At 36.6% G+C, this 13,388-nt stretch overlaps 1 long non-coding RNA gene across 1 annotated transcript; it reads right to left on the reverse strand.

Moving 5' to 3' along the window:
- Positions 1 to 8,712: 8,712 nt before the first annotated feature.
- Positions 8,713 to 11,760, reverse strand: LOC140182037 (uncharacterized). Its single transcript, XR_011877862.1, has 4 exons — positions 11,580 to 11,760; positions 11,435 to 11,489; positions 11,190 to 11,347; positions 8,713 to 9,044 (listed from the first exon to the last, which is right to left on the reverse strand). It is a non-coding gene; the product is annotated as an uncharacterized lncRNA (long non-coding RNA).
- Between the last annotated feature and the right edge of the window lie 1,628 nt (positions 11,761 to 13,388).

The following is a 13,388-nucleotide window of genomic DNA, read 5'->3' on the forward strand; positions in this document are numbered from 1 at the left end:
GAGCTCTAATGAAGCTGAATTCCAAGTTATTTGGAACTAAGCCTCTGGAGGAAGAACCTCCACTGCTTACTAAAGAACTCCATGCTTTGGTTCAGCAAGAGCTACCTCAGAAGCTTCCAGATCCTGGACGCTTTCTGATTCCTTGCACCAAAGGTACTATGACCTATGATAAGACTCTGTGTGACCTAAGGTCAAGTATTAACCTCTTGCCACTCATTGTAATGGAGAAGTTGGGAATCCTTGAGGTATAAGCTGCACACATCTCATTAGAGATGGCAGGCAAGACCATGAAGAAGCCATATGGCTTAGTGGAGGATGTCTTAGTTAAAGTTGGAAACCACTACATCCCTACAAACTTCATTGTCTTGGACATTGGAGAGGATGAGGATGACTTTGTCATCCTTGGAAGACCCTTCTTAGCTACTGCAAAAGCCTTGATTAATGTAGCTAAAGGAGAAATAGTTTTCCAATTAGGGAGGACTATATCTTATTCAAGATGTCCAATCCCAAATTCTCCCTCTGATAAGAAAGGGACAACTGTGCAACACCTATGTGCCAACCCTCTCTTTCTGTGCAGAGCTTTACAGAGCCCCCAAACATCAATTCTAAGTTTGGTGTTGGGCAGCCATCAACAAGTCCTAAGCACAAAGGTACTAAAAAGAAAGTACCTAAAGGCTGGAGAGACAAGAAAGTCCCTATTGAAGGCCTCTCACCTGGCATGAGAGTTGTCTTCACTAAGAAGCCAGCCCTACTACATACAGTGAGTTGTGTCCTATCTCTAGATCATGTAGAGCTCATTCATGAAAGGACAGGAAGAAAATTCACTGTAAGGGGTGAAAATCTGAGCCCATACTCACCTCCATAAGGAGCAAAAGGTCAAGCTAGTGACTTTAAAAGAGCGCTTATTGGGAGGCAACCCAACTTTACTCAACCATATTTATTTTATTTTGTTTTTCCTTTCATTTGTCAGAGTCATGATCATGTACATCATTCAAGAGACAAATTTCTCAGTAGTGAAAACAGAACACTCTGGATGGAGTGTCAAAGCTGAACGCCAGTGAGGAAGCCCTCACTGGGCGTTCAACGCCCCAAGAGGGAAGCATTGCTGGCGTTGAATGCCAGCCAGGGAGCAGACCCTGGGGATTAAAATGCCAATACAAGAAAGAGGGAATCTAGAATTCCCTAGCCTCTCAGGACCAGTAGGTCCCACGGAAGCCCCACCTACCCCACCTTCTTCCTCAGTGATCATATTTGCTCGAGGACGAGAAAAACTCTTAAGTTTGGTGTTGCAAAAGCTTTGCTTTGTGACTCCTACCACTCTTAAGTATAGAAGAAGATGATGGAGTAAACCAGACAAAGAAATGACATTGAAGAGATCATGCACTACATTGGATCCTCAAGGAGGAGCACCAGCCACTATCATTCAGGTGGATTCGTTCTCTTTTATTCCTTTCCTTTATTATCTTTCTGTTTTCTGTCTGTTTATTTTCTGTTCTCCTGTTCTAGTTGCATGATCATTTGTATTGATGTCTTTAAATTGTAAAATATTCCATATATCTCTCACCTTGCTTAAATGAAAAATTTATATTTGAAAAGAATTGAGAGATACATAAATTTCAAGTTTAAAATAAGAATAGTTTAATTAGTGTGATGTGGTGTCATTTGCTTTTATTTTCTGAATGTATGAAATAAACAGTGCATATTTGAAGTTAAAATTTTAGAATGTTGGCTCCTGAAAAAATAAGGAAAAAGGATAAATATTATTGATAATCTAAAAAATCTAAAACTGATTCTTGAAGCAAGAAAAAGCAGCAAAAAGCAAAAGAAAAAGCTTGCATGCAAAAAAAAATAGAAAGCAAGCAGAAAAAGCCAATAGCTCTTTAAACCAAAAAGCAAGAGCAAAAAGCCAATAACCCTTTAAACCAAAAGGCAAGGGTAAAAGGGCCCAAGACTTTGAGCATCAGTGGTTAGGAGGGCCCAAAGGAATAAAATCCTGGCCTAAGCGGCTCAAACAAGTTGTCCCTAACCATGTGCTTCTAGCGTGAAGGTGTCAAGTGAAAAGCTTGAGACTAAGCGATTAAAGTCGTGGTCCAAAACAAAAAGAGTGTGCTTAAGAACTCTGAACACCTCTATCTGGGGACACTAGCAAAGCTGAGTCACAATTTGAAAAGGTTCACCCATTTAAAGTGTCTGTAGCATGAATGTATCTGGTGGTAATACTGGAAAACAAAGTGCTTAGGGTCACGGCCAATACTCAGAAAGCTGTGTTCAAGAATCAAAATAAGCTTAACTAAGATAGTCAGTAATATTATCCAGATTCTAAGTTCCTAAAGATGCCAACCATTCTAAGTTTCAATGGATAGTGAGATGCCAAAACTATTCAGAAGCAAAAAGCTACAAAGTCCCGCTCATCTGATTTTAACTAAGCTTCATTTGAAACTTAGAAATTTGTTGTGTCTTAATTTTCTTTTCCATCCTACTGTGTTTTTAGTTGCTTGGGGACAAGCAATGGTTTAAGTTTGGTGTTGTGATGAGCAGATATTTTATACGCTTTTTGACATTATTTTCATATAGTTTTTAGTAGTTTTTGTTTAGTTTTTATTAATTTTTTATAGGTTTCAGTATTAAATTCACATTTGAGGATTCTACTATGATCTTTTGTATTTTTGGACAATTTCAGATAATTTCTGGCTGAAATTGAGGAGCTGGAGCAGAAGTCTGATTTAGAGACAGAGAAAGCATTGCAGATGCTGTCCAGATCTGACCTGCCTGCATTCGAAAGAGCTTTTCTGGAGCTACAGAAGTCCAAATGGAGCTCTCTCAACGGCTAAGGAAAGCTGACTTCTAGAGCTTTGCAGTAATATATAATAATCCATACTTTGCTTTGGATTAAAAGGCCCAAAACTGGCGTCCAACATCGTCTTCCTACCCCCTTCCAGGCGTCCAGCGCCCAAAGAGCAGAGCCAAGCGTCCAAAGGCCCAGAGAGGACCCCCTAGCTGGCGTTCCACATCCAAGGAGCCTCATAGCATATGGATCTCATCAAAGCTCAGCCCAAACACTCACCAAGTGGGCCCCAGAAGTGAATTTTAGCACTAAATAGACTACTTTACCCTTACTAGTCATCTGTTTAGTATGTAAAGTGTATTTTACATGATTATCAGAGATATCATAGACATCATAGAAATCATACACCATTCAGCCCTATTTTCATTTTTACCTTTGTATTTTACTTTTAGTATGAGTTTCGAAACCTCCTAGGTTGAGGGGAGGAGCCCTGCTGACTCCTATGAATTAATAAAAGTACTACTATTTCTTCTTCAATCTGTGTTTGATCTATCTCTAACATGTATATCCCGATCTTCATCGTGGTGAATAGGATGATCTAACCAATTAGCTCTGTTCATCACATTAAGACGAACGTGCCTGACAAACACCCACGTCTACTTGGGTTCATGTGAATACTCGGAAGGAAAAGCACGAGCCAACAGCTATGTTTATACATCTCTCAGACGGTTAATCCATGACTTCGTTGGGGACTTCTCGAGACACCAGTTCATCCAATTTCCAGGGAGATTAGGGTCTCCGTGGTATAGGCTAGAATCCAAAGAAGCAGCGTTCTCTGATCCGGAATATTCGACCTTGTTTGTGGCATTTTGAGTAGGATCATGACTACGGCCAATGGCGTTCACTCTGTAGCAGAGGAGGTCAATGACCACGGGCAATGGCTTTGATCACTTACAGCTTACGATAGAAGAAGGTCATTCACAAGCAAAGAAGACAGTAGTATTGGAGTTAATTCAGAAAGACAAAGCAACTCCAACTCTCAACTCTATTCCTATTATTTAATCCAAGCATTTATGACATATAATCATTCAAGGTTTACATAATATTCCAATAACCTTCTGATTCCGCTTGACTAAGACCTGCAAGACAACCATAGCTTGCTTCAAGCCACAATCCTCGTGGGATCGACCCTAACTCGCTCAGGTATTACTTGGACGACCCAGTGCACTTGCTGGTACTGCTGTTGTGCGGAAAGTGTGGGGGATTGCGTACGCACGCACCATGTTACCATCAATTCTCTCCTATGCAATTAGCATTTGGCCAGCAGCCAAATGTTTCCCATTTAAGAATATCCGGATGTGCGATATATGTTCCCATTGCATCATCTAATCACACCAAAATGGGACCCCAAAGAAAATTGGGGTATCTTGAGATACAAACTGGAGATGTATTTAAAGCCCGGTTTGCGGATTGTCATTTTGATGAATCAAAATTTCCAACATTAGGGAGAGAGAATAAGCTTCCTGAAAAGAAACTTAATTGGAATGCATTATCATTGATGCATTTAGATCCTCGATAAGGGAAATGTGAACTAGAAGTTCAAAAGATTATACATTTGCAAAGAATAGCAAATGAATTGCCTGATGTATTTTTCGATACAAAGAGGATAACCAAATCTTATATACCAGCAGAAAATTCCCCAATTCGAATTGATGTCCCAGTTGGACAAGTAGCCACCAAAGAAAATTCACGCCAGAAGAGTGGCATGCCTGTCGGTTCTAAAGACAAAAATCCTCGAAAGAGAAAAGAGGTAAATAATATTCCTGTTGAAAAAGACATAGTAAAGACACCTGCAGTTGTCCAAAATTCTGATATAATTTTAACGCCAGAAGACGTTCAGGTACCTGAAAATTGTGAAAATGATGATATCTCGATAAATGATATCTTTAGAGGAGAGAAATGTGACTGAAATAAGACAATTGTCAATGAAATATTTTCATATAATGTGGCATTAAATATCATGCATGAAAGTAAGGATCTTGAGCCAAGATCAATCGAAGAATGTCGACAAAGGAATGATTGGCCAAAATGGGAAGAAGCCATGAAGGCTGAGTTAGACTCACTTGCAAAACGTGAAGTCTTTGGACCTATAGTCCGTACACCAGAAGATGTAAAACCTGTTGGATACCGATGGGTATTTATGAGAAAACGAAATGAGAAAAATGAAGTTGTACGCGACAAAGCTCGACTTGTAGCACAAGGTTTTTCACAGAGGCCCGATATAGATTATGAAGAAACGTATTGCCCTGTAGTGGATGCGATTACATTGCGTTATTTGGTCAGTTTATCTGCATATCATAAACTACATATGCATTTAATGGATGTGGTAACAGCCTTCTTATACGGCTCATTAGATCATGATATCTATATGAAAGTCCCTGAACTATTAAAGATATCTAAACCATCCAATGTATATTCACAAGGATTATACTCAGTCAAATTGCAAATATCTTTATATGGTCTAAAGCAATCTGGACGAATGTGGTATAATCGTCTTACTGAGTATCTGGCCAAAAATGGATTCAAGAATGATATCTGCCCGTGTGTTTTCATAAAGAAATCTGCATCTGGATTCATTATAATTGCTGTGTATGTTGATGATTTAAATATTATTGAAACTCTTGAAGAGATTCTAACAATTATAAAAACTCTAAAAGAAGAGTTTGAGATGAAAGATCTTGGAAAGACTAAATTTTGTCTCGGGCTGCAGATCGAGCATACAAAAAGTGGGATCTTTATTCATCAAACAACATACACAAAAGATCTTGAAGAGATTTTATATGGATAAGTCACATCCATTAAGTACCCCAATGATCGTAAGATCTTTGGATGTGGAAAAGGATCAATTCAGTTCTAAGGAAGAAAATGAAGATATCCTTGGTCCTGAAGTACCATATCTTAGTGCCATTGAAGCACTATTGTATCTTGTTAATAATACACGACTTAATATATCATTTGCTGTGAATTTACTAGCAAGATATAGTTCCTCTCCAACCAGAAGACATCGGAGTGGAATCAAACAAATCTTTCGATATCTTCATGGAACGGTTGATATGGAATTGTTTTATCCATATGGATCAAAGTCACAACTGGTTGGGTATGCAGATGTTGGATACTTGTCTGATCCACACAAAGGGAGATCTCAAATAGGATACATGTTCACATATGGTGGTACAGCTATATCATGGAGGTCCACGAAATAGATGATAGCAGCAACCTCCTCTAATCATGCTGAAATACTAGTGATACATGAAGCTAGTCGCGAGTGTTTTTGGCTCAGGAGTTTGATCCAATATATTCTGTCATCATGCGGACTGATTGATCATAAGATAGCTCTACTGTCCTGTTTGAAGATAATATAGCATGCATTACTCAACTTAAAGGTGGATACATTAAAGGTGATAGAACAAAGCACATTTCTCCCAAATTCTTCTTCACTCATGATCTTCAAAATCAAAGGACAATTGATATCCAATAGATCCGCTCAAGTGACAATCTGGCAGATTTATTCACAAAGTCACTCCCAAAATCCTCCTTTGAAAGATTGGTACATGAGATTGGGATGTGCCGATTTCGAGACATTAAATGATGTCGACAAGAGGGAGAGACTGTACTCTTTTTTCCTTGATCAGGTTTTTTCCCATTGGGTTTTTCTTGACAAGGTTTTTAATGAGGTAGTCCCCATCAAAGGATATTGTACTTTTTTTCCTTCACTAAAAATTTTTTCCCATTGGATTTTTCTTTAGTAAGGTTTTAATAATGAGGCATAATACTAAATGGGCATCAAAGGGGAGTATTGTGATAAGATCAAAATGGTCAAAATGGATACCCATTAATATGGGTAGCTGGTTTTATTCTCAATACTTAACTTCTCAAGACAAACCAAATTAATGAAGTTGAAAAATATAAAACTTCCTTGCCTATAAATAGAGAAGCAACGGAGGAACAGTATACATAGCAATAAACAAATCAATTCTCTCTCTTTCTTTTCGTAACAATTTTACAAAATACTTCTCTCTCTTTATATATATATATATATATATATTACAACATATAATATTAGTAAATACATATATAAATTATTGTTATTGAACTAATTATATTAATACTAGAGTCTTCTATTTACACATCTTTATTTTATATTTGATATATTTTTTATTTATATTACAACAATAGGAAAAAAAAGCTTTTCAAGTAAAAAAGATAATCTCTTGCTTTTAAAAAAGAAAAGAAAAAAAGAAGTCTCAACAAAAAAACACGCTTTAAATTAATAAAATGTACGCTGCGACCCATAAGTCATAGCTCATATGAGATCTGAACTCTTTATTCTTGAGTCTCGAGTTTGTATAGCTTTAAAATTAAAACAATCACGTTTTTTTCCTTCTTTTATCTTCAACACGTTTGCGAATTGCGATAAGAATGAATTAGATTTAGAGACAATCATTTACACTAGTTATTTGTATGGCCTTTCTCCACTACTATATATATATATATATATATTCCTGCAAATGGCCAAATGGCACACCTCAGTCTTGCGTTAGTTATCACAAACTTGAACAGCTCTCTCTCCTTTGTTTGTTGTCCCTTTCTTTAATTTCTTTCCTTTTGCTTTTTTTTTTTTTCTTTTTCATTTGGTTCTAGTAGATGGCTTATCTCATTGGTACTTTTCCAGAAGTCATTGACATTGTTCAAGTTCAATTAAATAATTAAATATAAATCAATTCATTATTTAATTAAGACTTAATTATTCTACTAGTCTTTATAATTTTATTAAATTTTCATAAGTTTTTATATATTTTTTAATTATATCTTTATACCATGTTCAATTTTGTAACTAAATTCTTATTATTATAAAAATATTGAAACTAATTGAATATTCTGTTAAACAAAATAGAATATTCAGTTATTTTGTTTAATAAAATATTCTATTAATTTTAACATTTTTGTTATAACATTGATTTAATTATAAAATTTAGTGTGATATAGAAATTCAATTAAAAAAAATAAAAACCTAATTAAAAATTTAGTAAAATTATAAAAACCGACAAAATAATTAAACCTTTAATTAATTAATAATTTCATCCTCTATGTATTTCTCTTTTAATTTTAATGGCCGTTTTGGTCCAAATCATATTTGGTTTGTTTTGTTCTGAATTTATTTTCTATTTATATACTACTTTACTATCTTTCTATGATTTTATATGAATGATGAAACAGTGAAAATAATTTTTTAGCTATTCTATCATAAAATTCTTCAAACAACAAATAAAATAACATAATGTGATATCGTCCTATTAATTTTTTCTATATACTTATTCAAAAAAATTTTATGTATACTAAAAGTTAATTACTAAATCAATTGTTATATAATTGTGTATATTTATACATGTTAATTTTTTACATATTTTTTAAACTAAATAATAAAGTATGAATTATCAAACCTACTATAATAAGATGATTAAATATACAATATACGAATAACTAAATTTATTTCTAATAGTAAAATATTTTTTTTTATAAAATGCTAAATATGTAATTTTTATACGTAATAACTGATTGGTAGTTAAGTTTTATACCTATAGCATGATTGATTCTTTATAAAATGTGGAATGATAAACCCTAAAATATGACAATGAGATTTGCAAAGATGAGGTGCGCTAGAATTGAAAACCGTGTGTACCATACAGAGTTTTATACTTAAGTCATAATTCAGAGTTGACAATGTATTACGACTTCTAAAACCAAAATTTAGTACATATAGTAGTATGAATAATTGATTATAACTAGGAGCCTTTGTAGAAAAAGGGGTAAACAAAAACCGTAACTCGAAAGCGCAACACTCTGATCGATAACGTAACGAACAGGGATAAGCTAACGCGAGATCATATATATACAAAGGAGTGTCAAAAACAGGAATATCAAGACTCAAAATCCGGCTGCGAAGATAACCGGTCCAAGCATAGCAATATATACATATAATAAAATAAGGAAAACCCCAAAGGAAACCCAAAGGGACACAAATACAGAAATCTATTCTCCAAAATCCCCTCTAGAAGGAGTCATCACAATTTGTATTATTTAATGGAGATAAAAGTGTCTAAACAAGATATATAAACCAAGACGGAGTCCCAAGAACAAAGGATCTTCGCTAATCCAGAAGTCTCCAGCATGCCTTAACGAGAAGCCTCGCGTCCTGCATCTGAAAACCACAAAATCCACATGGGTGAGAACCAGAGGTCCCCAGCACGGTAACAGCTTCCACATATATAATACATAATAATAGAGGAAAGTCGAAGGCAATCCTAGAACTTCCTCCAGATAATATCAAAGCTTATAAACAAACTAAACCGTAAGTGGCAACTGACTAAAAATCCTTCAGTCTAACTAATACTTCCCTTTCCAATTCCTTCAGACCTCCTAACCACCAACAGGAGTATAATATAACAAACACAGTTATATCAGACAAGAGATTCACAAATAGGAACGAATAAGGCATTTAGACAATTAGCAAGTAATATGCAGTCAAATAGGCAATCTCAAACAATTCATGTAGTATGCTTATGATGCATGCCTGTCCCTAGTGGCTGATGATATCATCTGTCGGTTATAGAGCCAACCCGACAAGTCCTGGTAGCTAACCATTGGACTGTCCCTCTGTCGCGCATCCCCAACTCGAGTTATACTCATCATAAACTTGATCATAATCATGATCCATATCCATCACCCTCACTGGTGAATATTTACGGGGGCGAACTCATCCGGGCCTTTCACAGTGCCCGGCCACACTTACGACATAGGGTCAAAAGAGCTTCGAGTCTCGACCTGGAGCACGTGGTGGCTAGCCACTGCTTCCTCCCAGGAAAACCCTCATCTCCGATGGTGGAAGTGCAAACATTCACAATTCATTCAACAGCATATATGCATTTATACTTAGCCATAATCATGGCTCCGCCGTAGCACGGCAATAATCTAGCCATCCGGCTCACGGTTAAATCCATAACCAGCCAATTCATTAACAATTACGGCCCTTCGGCCCATGGCACAACAAGCACTTCCACCGCCATCTTCTGCATCTCACATAATCATCTTTGATCCTCAATGATCATTCATTTTTCCCCTTACTTCACTCGCAAGTTACCACATTCACTAGCCCTTTTTCTCATGCTAGGCATATCATAATGATTCAAGACATAAGTGGTGAGATCGGAGGCTTAGAAGTATGAAATTTGGTTTTTAAAACTCAAAAATCAACTTTGGGATGAAAACAGGGCCACGCGTACGCGCACTCCACGCGCACGCGTGGATGGCCACAAAACTCATCGACGCGCAAGCGTCATACGCACAGGCGCGCGGGTTGAAAAATAGTCAAACGACGTGCGAGCGTCAACCACGCGTACGCGTGGGTGCTCTTGCGCCCCAGGCACAAAACGGGCACAACTCTGGCACAACTCTCTGGAAAATGGCTGGGCATTTGGTGCAGCGCATCGATGCGCTCGCGCACACCACGCGCATGCGTGGATGGTGCTTTCTCGAAGAACGGCGCGTACGCGCCAAGTGCGCCTACGCGCGGGGGGTCATTCTGCTAAAAATTTTCTAAGTTAAAAGCTGCAGAATTCACAGATTCAACCCCCAATCTTCCGACAGACATAACTTTCTCATTTTAAATCGTTTTTCACTCGTTCTTCGAACGGCATGGACATCCCGGATTCAATTTCATTTCTAAATAGATTTGGCACAAATCAGAGATCCGTAGTCCAAGTTATGTCCCGTCAAGGTATGCCCAAAAACCATATTTTCATACAAAATCATAAAGTGCCATTTTCAAAACAAGCCACTTTCAACTCTTTTCAAAATCAATCAAAACATGCCAATTTCATCCCTTCTCTTTGAAATCAATCAAAATATACCAAAATCAACATCAAGCCATCCTCAACTCACACATTGACATTTTACCAAATTTTCCAAAATCACCATTCAACCCTTTTAACACTTCTCAATCAAATGGCTAAAGGACAAACACAATATCATGTCATACATCCTTCCTCATCCTAATTTCCAATAATACCATTTCAAATCAACCATCATTATACATAATTATCATCATACTCACCATCAATATGGTACCACCCATCAATTCAACCTCAATCATTCATCAAGCATATATCACAACATGCATTTCTCATATATCACACAATCAAGGCATCAATATTCATAATCACATATATGATCACATCATATATCTCAACCATTCCACAACATCATCAATTCAATGCCTATCTTAGGGCCTCTAGCCTAAGTATTTCCTACAACATTACATATTAGATACGGGAAACCGAAACCATACCTTAGCCGATTTCTCACGCTCAACCGGAGCACTTCCAAACCACTTGTCCACAAGCTCTCAAGGTATCAATACCTCCAAGAACAGATTTTATCACACAAAACCCTTTTCCAAGCTTTCCAAAATCACCAATCAAGCTCCAAAATTCACATATACACAACCTAAGCCACAATCATCATATCCATATACAACATCTCAATACTCAAACATCATAGAACAATAATTTACACTAGGGTTGAGAATCTTACCACACCCAAGGTCCAAAGAGACAAGATTAACCTTCTCCTTCAAGAGAGTTGGGTCCTATAACATCAAAGAACCTAAAATCTCAACATTTCACCCATGAAACTCGAAAACAAGGGCTGGAATTTTGAAGAAAAAAACGTGGCTTACCTCAAGATTTATTGTATGAGTTTTGTAGAGCTCTCCGCGGTGAATGCGTGGCCGCAAACGGTGCGGCGATCGGAGCTCTAGATCAAAAGTTATGGTGGTTTGAAGATCAAGTGAGAGATAGAAGTTTGAGAGAGTGTTCTTCCCCTCCCTTACTCCATTTCAGCGTGTTTGAGTGATAAGTGAGGAGAGAGAGTGCTGAAAACTAGGGTTTTGGTTTAGTTTAGTTGGGCCAAGGGCCCACTTTGGGTCCGGTTAGACCGGTTTGGCCCGTTCGGTCCAATCTTGGTCCGTTTTCTATAAAATTGGTACCGAAATTCTCGTCCCAATCTCCTCTATCATATTAAGCCATAAAAATAACATTTTTGGCTTTCTAGAATAAATTCTCATTTATGGATTAATTAGCCATTAATTAACCGGGTCTTACAGTGTGAACAATTTACAAGCTTTAACCCATTATTGCAAATTCTTCTGAGTTAGGCTATCATGGTACTGATTGAATTTGAGAATGGGGTTGAATTAAATTTATATTAATTTAAAATTTTAGATTATATTTTTACAGAAGTAGAAATGGCAGAAATTATTTTGTTTGATCTCATGTGCAGAACAGAAAAAGAGAAAGAAAAAGGAAAAAGAGACTAGCATGTATCCTGGTTCGAATTTTTTGTGCAATGAATTCTACGTCCAGTCTCCACTACAAATCATGGTGAAATTTTCACTATAATCCACTGATTACATTCACCAATACTATTAAATTACTATCCTAATTCAACTAGTATCTATCCCTAATCTTTTTTCACCAAAGCTTAGCACCCAAATCACCCAAAGTATTGTCCCAACTTGGAAGAAAAATCCAAATAGATTCAAATTAAACTCACCAAGTACTAACCCAACTTGGCAAGGGGAACTAATCCTAATTCAACATCTCAAAAAATACAAGAATTCAGTGGCTCATTTTGCATCATTGTTGCCTTTTTTCTCTTAGCTTTTACAACTCACATGATTAGCCTTTTTTTTTTCAAAACAAAAAATAACACAAAGACAGCCATAACAATGAAAATCAGAAATTAAGCTTGAATAGAAGAAAAAGATTTCAGCTCCATAGGAGTGATTAATGCTCTGAATTTTTGTTCTCTTTTTCTTGTCTTCAAATGTTGAAATGAGGTTCCTTATATGTTTTCAGCTTGCCTTCATTTTTGTCTCTTCCATTTTCTTGTACTAGCTGCTCGTTGGAGCTGTCACTGCTGGCATGCAGTCCTTCTTCATCATGCTCTACTAATTCTGCTGGTTGAGAAGCCCGTCCACCACCACTGTTGTCCTTTGTCTTACTTTCTTCCTTGGCATGCACTCCTTTTTCATTTTGCTCCATTTTTCCTGCTGCTACTCTATTTGTAAGTTTGTGTTTTACTCACCCACTAGTCGAATGTTGTTCTACTGATGTCCTTGAAATAGTGGAGATGTCCTTGTGTTCTTCTTGCTTTCACAGAGCCACACATGTTCTTGCATTGTTGTTGTTTCTTTTTTGTTCTAACTGTCCTCACTTTTTCTTTAGCAAACACATAGTCTTGTATTTACTAAACGGTGGTGTGATGAGCTTTGGGCTTGTTTATTTTTTTTGGAGCATTGAAAAACAAATGAGCTGCATTCTTTTAACTGTGGTAGAGAATAATGGACTTAAGTGTTGGAGCTTTAGCATGTTAATTTGCTAAAGTTTATGCTGATTTTGGACTGAAGCAGCATAAATTTAGATATTTAGGTCTACAACAATAAAACACATATTAAATAATATTAGACTTTTAACCCAAAAAATAT

Source organism: Arachis hypogaea, chromosome 19 (assembly GCF_003086295.3).
Source record: "Arachis hypogaea cultivar Tifrunner chromosome 19, arahy.Tifrunner.gnm2.J5K5, whole genome shotgun sequence".
In the NCBI taxonomy this organism is placed as follows: Eukaryota; Viridiplantae; Streptophyta; class Magnoliopsida; order Fabales; family Fabaceae; genus Arachis; species Arachis hypogaea.